This window comes from Eucyclogobius newberryi, unplaced genomic scaffold (assembly GCF_026437365.1).
Source record: "Eucyclogobius newberryi isolate DKJ021-1_F unplaced genomic scaffold, fEucNew1.0.hap1 SCAF_5, whole genome shotgun sequence".
NCBI classification, from domain to species: Eukaryota; Metazoa; Chordata; class Actinopteri; order Gobiiformes; family Gobiidae; genus Eucyclogobius; species Eucyclogobius newberryi.
This window is the reverse complement of record NW_027316167.1, coordinates 10,485,031-10,492,574: the sequence shown is the minus strand read 5'-3', so window position 1 is coordinate 10,492,574 and position 7,544 is coordinate 10,485,031.

The following is a 7,544-nucleotide window of genomic DNA, read 5'->3' as shown; positions in this document are numbered from 1 at the left end:
GTGATACATGCTTTAACCGATATATTGTGCATCAACTAAATATATTATATATATTATATTTAAGTAGACCCATTTTAATAATTAAAATTGAATATGTCAAATGTGTTGTACAAACGAGTTTCCTTTCTCTAAACAACGACTAAATTGTTGCACACACTTTTGTAAGTTATAATGTATGATATTATTGACGGTAATATATTGAGACAGCAGACCACAATATCACTTCTGTCAAATCAATTCAATTTATCTTTGGAACTTCCAAAACCACAACAGCAGAAGAGAATCGTGCAGATAATATCAGTCAAATGTGGCTGAACTAAACTGTTTTAGTCCCAAGAACAAACCAGAACTATTCATTTCTGAGACCTGATGAGATCGGTCAAGTAAAAAAAGGACCTGGCCAGAGACAAGTTTAAGTTTGCAGAAATTGTATGAAAGGTGTGAAGGCTTTGCATACCAACAATCAAAATAAAAATCACAATGACTTTTTTAATTCTCTTGACTAACGTCACTCTTCACTCTTGGGTTGGTAAGTGGAAATAATTTGTAGCCAGAGAGTTGTAATATTTAGGTTCATGAACACTCAACACTCTGAAGTGGAGAGGGTTGACTGACTTTGGTTGAGCATCAAATAAAGGAAGGATTTCAGTGATAATAATTATATTAACAATAATTAACAATAATAATCCCATTGATAAAAAATATGTAGGTCTAATAGAGTCTAAACAAATGCTCATAAACATTTCATGATCTTTCATAGAGCACTTGCAAAAGTGAGAATTATAACTTCAAACTATTCTGTTTGCCATAATTTTCTTTTTGGACAAATTACTCATTAAATGTACTGAACCATTTGTACCAAGGCCCAATTATGTGGAGCCTTTATTCAGGCATTAAATAGAGACTGTATAATCTGCCAAGGGCAATTTGTACTGATAAAACTTATATTTCCACTCGACACAATAGCGCATTGTGCCGGTCCAAGCGCAGCTGCATAGCAGGAGTCTGGGGAGAGGGTCAGAACATACGCTGCTCAGATGGTCAGTCGCACTAAGGCCACTGCAAAGTCCAGGAAGAGCCTGACGCACCGACCCACTGATCAAGAGCCAGTTTTAACACTAAAAGCTTTGGTCGAGTTTTGTCTGGGACAATTCGTTAAGCGAAGGCTAAATCTAGGGAGAGGCAGACGAGACTGGGTCCATCGTTACAGATACAAAAGCGTTGTAAGGATCATCACCTACTGTACAGTTCTTACTGTAGGGTTTAGTCCTTATTGTTTTGGCCGTGGCTGGAGAGCTGTGACCGCACAGTTTCAGGGACCGCGGCATTTCCCTTATAGCCCGTTATAGCCTCATGGCTAACCCTAACCTTAACCTTAACCTTAACCTTAACCTTAACACTAAACCTAACCCTAACCCTAACCCTAACCCTAACCTTAACCTTAACCTTAACCTTAACCCTAACCTTAACCTTAACCTTAACCTTAACCCTAACCCTAACCTTAACCCTAACCTTAACCCTAACCCACTAACCCTAACCCTAACCTTAACCCTAACCCTAACCTTAACCCTAACATTAACCCTAACCCTAACCCACTAACCCTAACCCTAACCCCCTAACCCTAACCCTAACCCTAACCTTAACCTTAACCCTAACCCACTAACCCTAACCTTAACCCTAACCCTAACCCTAACCTTAACCCTAACCTTAACCTTAACCTTAACCTTAACCCTAACCTTAACCCTAACCCACTAACCCTAACCCACTAACCCTAACCCTAACCCTAACCTTAACCTTAACCCTAACCCTAACCCTAACCTTAACCCTAACCCACTAACCCTAACCTTAACCTTAACCCTAACCTTAACCCTAACCTTAACCCTAACCCACTAACCCTAACCTTAACCTTAACCCTAACCTTAACCCTAACCTTAACCCACTAACCCTAACCCTAACCTTAACCCTAACCCACTAACCCTAACCTTAACCTTAACCTTAACCTTAACCCTAACCTTAACCCTAACCCTAACCCTAACCTTAAGCTTAACCCTAACCCTAACCCACTAACCCTAACCCTAACCTTAACCTTAACCCTAACCTTAACCCTAACCCTCACCTTAACCCTAACCTTAACCTTAACCTTAACCTTAACCTTAACCCTAACCCTAACCCTAACCTTAAGCTTAACCCTAACCCTAACCCACTAACCCTAACCCTAACCTTAACCTTAACCCTAACCTTAACCCTAACCCTCACCTTAACCCTAACCTTAACCCTAACCTTAACCCTAACCCTAACCTTAACCCTAACCTTAACCTTAACCCTAACCCACTAACCCTAACCCTAACCCTAACCTTAACCCTAACCCTAACCCTAACCTTAAGCTTAAGCTTAACCCTAACCCTAACCCTAACCCTAACCCTAACCCTAACCCACTAACCCTAACCCTAACCTTAACCTTAACCTTAACCTTAACCCTAACCTTAACCCTAACCCTCACCTTAACCCTAACCTTAACCCTAACCTTAACCTTAACCCTAACCCTAACCCTAACCCTAACCTTAACCCTAACCTTAACCCTAACCTTAACCCTAACCTTAACCCTAACCCTAACCTTAACCTTAACCCTAACCCTAACCTTAACCCGGCGCGGTCTAAAACGGCGCTAAAACGCAGTCAAATAGCGCAGGAGTTTCAGGAGCCGCGGCGCACGGCCGGCACAAAAATAACATGGCAGTTTCGGCCGTGCGCCGCGGCTCTGCAGACACTCTCTATTTTTTTAGCAGGATCAATAAAATCCCTCAGATGGAAGAGGGTCAGTCAACCCTGATCAACTTCCTTTTGTGCCTTTTCAAAGCAAAGGTCACCGGAGGAGCTGAAGCATGAACTGTTAATTTACACGTTCTGCTGTGTGATTAAAGTGTGTGACACAGAGACAATGGAGAATACGACCAATGACAGGCCACTCTGTGATGACCATGACTAAGTAACAAAAAAACAATCAAAAACAGATAATATAAATACAGAACTGTTGCATCACAGCGTAATGTTCAGAATAATGTTGTCATGTTTTGTTGTGTGTCGTTCAACTTTATAACATGGTCTAATCCTGTTTTAGAGTTAAAAAATGCTATTACCCGGTACATTTTGAAAGCTTGTGTCTACTATAATATGAACCAAATAACTGAGTGGTCTTGGTTATGATAGAATATTTCCACTGCACTAAAACAGATTCCGCTTTTGAAAACACTGCAACACAAATACAAAGAGTTAATTGCATAAAAAATGTCTCTAATGGCACTGGTCTGTCTATAATGTACACCAAATGAAAGAGCAACATCTCTCGCTATTTTTGGTCTTGTCATGTCGTCTTTTGTTCTTGTTCACACTCAGAACACTCAGAGAGAAGACGACTTTCTAACCAGGATTCATCAAACTGGCATGAATGAAGCGGAATGCTACTCCAGGTGTGTTTTTGATGAGGGAGCACTGTTAGAACAATGTTAAAAAAAAAGTACATTTTGATTAATGCATGTTCTTTAAAGGGCCGTGTTTGAACCATGATTGAGAAACAATTGTCTGGGATTGCCACAAGTAGTTGTTTCCGCATGGTTCTCGTCTAACAGTGTCTCTGATTGGATGAAAATGTGTATCCCTCCTTTTTTTTAATATATCTATATATATTTTACTGTATGGAGTACAAGAGGTGAAGAGAGGGGCAGAGTTGTCAACCGATCACCACCTGGTGGTGAGTTGGATCCGCTGGCGGAGGAGGAAGCCGGACAGACTTGGCAGACCCAAGCGCATTGTGAGGGTCTGTTGGGAACGTCTAGTGGAGCCCTCTGTCAGTAGGGTATTCAACTCGCACCTCCGGGAGAGCTTCTCCCATGTCCCGGGGGAGGCTGGGGACATTGAGTCCGAGTGGACCATGTTCTCCGCCTCCATTGTTGATGCGGCTGCTCGGAGTTGTGGTCGCAAGGTCTCCGGTGCCTGTCGTGGCGGCAACCCCCGAACCCGGTGGTGGACACCGGAAGTAAGGGATGCCGTCAGACTGAAGAAGGAGGCCTATCAGGCCATTCTGGCTTGTAGGTCTCCGGAGGTCATCGACGGGTATCGGCAGGCCAAGCGAGCCGCGGCTCGTGCTGTCGCAGAGGCAAAAACCCGGGCCTGGGAGGAGTTCGGGGAGGCCATGGAGGAGGACTATCGGTCGGCACCAAAGAAATTCTGGCAAACCGTCCGGCGCCTCAGGAGGGGGAAGCAGTGTCTCACCAACACCGTTTACGGTGCGGGTGGAGGCCTGCTGACCTCGACTGGGGATGTTGTCGGACGGTGGAAGGAATACTTTGAGGATCTCCTTAATCCCTCAGTCACGTCTTCCGAAGAGGAAGTAGAGACCGGGGACTCGGAGGCTGGCTCATCCATCACCCAAGCTGAAGTCACTGAGGTTGTTCGCAAACTCCTCGGTGGCAGGGCTCCGGGGGTGGATGAGATCCGCCCTGAGTACCTAAAGTATCTGGATGTTGTAGGACTGTCTTGGTTGACACGTCTCTGCAACATCGCGTGGCGTTCGGGGACCGTGCCTCTGGACTGGCAGACCGGGGTGGTGGTCCCTCTGTTCAAGAAGGGGGACCGGAGGGTGTGTTCCAACTACAGAGGGATCACACTCCTCAGCCTCCCAGGTAAGGTCTATTCCAAGGTACTGGAGAGGAGAATCCGACCGATAGTCGAACCTCGGATTCAGGAGGAGCAGAGTGGTTTTCGTCCCGGTCGTGGAACACTGGACCAGCTCCATACCCTCCATCGGGTGCTCGAGGGTTCATGGGAGTTTGCCCAACCAGTCCACATGTGCTTTGTGGATCTGGAGAAGGCTTTCGACCGTGTCCCTCGGGGTGTCCTTTGGGGGGTGCTCCGGGAGTACGGGGTCCGGGGCCCTTTGCTCAGGGCTGTCCGGTCCCTGTATGACCGGAGCAGGAGCTGTGTTCGCATTGCCGGCAGTAAGTCAGACCTGTTCCCAGTGCATGTTGGGCTCCGCCAGGGCTGCCCTTTGTCACCGGTTCTGTTCATAATTTTTATGGACAGAATTTCTAGGCGCAGTCGGGGGTCGGAGGGTGTCCGGTTTGGGGACCACAGGATCTCATCTCTGCTGTTTGCAGACGATGTTGTCCTGATGGCTCCATCAAACCCGGACCTGCAACATGCACTGGGACGGTTTGCAGCCGAGTGTGAAGCGGCTGGGATGAGAATCAGCACCTCCAAATCCGAGGCCATGGTTCTCGACCGGAAAAAGGTGGCTTGCCCTCTCCAGGTGGGTGGGGTGTCCTTGCCCCAAGTGGAGGAGTTCAAGTATCTCGGGGTCTTGTTCACGAGTGAGGGAAGGATGGAGCGTGAGATCGACAGGCGGATCGGTGCAGCGGCTGCAGTGATGCAGTCGCTGCATCGGACTGTTGTGGTGAAGAGGGAGCTGAGCCGAAAGGCAAAGCTCTCTATTTACCGGTCGGTCTACGTTCCTACCCTCACCTATGGTCATGAGCTTTGGGTAGTGACCGAAAGAACAAGATCGTGGATACAAGCGGTCGAAATGAGTTTCCTCCGCCGTGTGGCTGGGTGCTCCCTTAGAGATAAGGTGAGGAGCTCGGCCACACGGGGGGAGCTCGGAGTAGAGCCGCTGCTCCTCCACGTCGAGAGGAGCCAGCTGAGGTGGCTCGGGCATCTGTTCCGGATGCCTCCTGGGCGCCTCCCTCGGGAGGTGTTTCAGGCATGTCCCACCGGGAAGAGGCCCCGGGGAAGACCCAGGACACGCTGGAGAGACTATGTCTCTCGGCTGGCCTGGGAACGCCTCAGGATCCCCCCGGAGGAGTTAGAGGAAGTGTCTGGGGAGAAGGAAGTCTGGGAGTCCCTGCTCAGACTGCTGCCCCCGCGACCCGGCCCCGGATAAAGCGGCAGAAGATGGATGGATGGATGTATGGAGTACAAGGCTGAAGTACAAGAAACAGGTTATTTAACTCAATCAATTTAAAAAATCATATTCTGCAATGGTTTGTATCTGCGCTTATGACTTTTTTTCAATAGAAGAAAGACCTTGTGTTCGACCTCCGTGTTTCTTAAAGTGTTTTGAGTGCATTTTGTTCCTTGATGTTTACCTCATCTTTTGCATCCATTTGTATCAAGTGTCCCCGGGCTGATCTGTGAACGGGTCTGGAGCCAATGAGATTCATAAAAATGAGCCTAAGTAAAAATAAACTCAAGCTAGGCAACTTTATAGCTTCAAAGATGCGGAAACTGCCAAACGTTGAGATTGCTTTATGCTCATGATGGACGCGCCATTTTTCATAATTAAAATACATAAAACAAACAGAGAGAGGCCGGAGAGAAAACAAGTGAGTACAAATTAAACATAAGTATTTAGGAAAGTAAGGCATCGAAATTAAAAAGAAAGTTAAGGCACACAAGGTCCAAAATATAAGTCCTATTTAGTCCAGTTTCTGTCAACTTTGTCTGTTTCCAGGTTAAATTTGTAAGTGATTTGTATTTTTTTTTTTATTGTCCGTATGTCAGTTTTGGTGTTGGTCCAGTCCTTAGTTGTCGGTGCAGTTTGTGTCATCCATTTTACTGTGATTTCCTTTTCCCATCTGTGTTGTCCATGGAAGACGTTTTGAGGCCCAAATACATAGTTCTGAAATGAAGTGGGATGGTGGTGTCAAAAGAAAGTCTGCAGTGCTTTGTAAATTTCTGTCAAATATATTTGAGTAATGAGCACTTTGACATGGGGGTTATACAAAAACAGGTCACAATCTTCCAACTGATTTCCCTTCAAACATTTGCCCTCCAAAATAATCCTTTTTTCCCATTTAATTTGAATGTATTTAGTGAATTGTTTGCCCTGGTCATTAATGCATTTACAGTATATACTTTAGATATCATTCCCCATGGAAGTTCTGATTTATATGCCTTCAACAATTTCAGTCAGAGGGTTATAATAATCATTGCTTTGTTTTATTTCTTTATTATAATACCTTCCTATTTGTAAATATCCATGTAAGCCTGTTTTCTCCAAACAATTTTTTTTTTTTTCAGACAAAGTAAACCCCATCCACCTTTTTTCTGTTGGTAGTTGTAGGGTATTAAATAGGATAGAAATTTTATTCCACTCATCAAACAGCTGGTTAGAAATACACACCTTATATTTCATGTTAGTTTACCATGTCTCCACTTATTACTATTATGCACTTACTTGTATTCATCCCTGTATTCATAGGAACACACTGTGGGATAAAGGATTGGGACATTTACATTCTGGAACCTCGTGGCCTGTTGAACTCCAGACCCAGGCTTTGAACTGATTCTCTCCTGAAGATCTCAGTCTGGTCCTCACTTCCCGTGTCTCAGGCTAAACTCAAACGGAACTGTGCAATCTGATTTGTTTATTTCAGTGATGAATGTGACATGAAAAACAATGTTGTGCTTTGGTCTTTGATTCTGCAGAAATCCACAATGTTTTTCCTTTTTTCCTCATAATCAGCCAAGTTTAATTCACATATCATTAG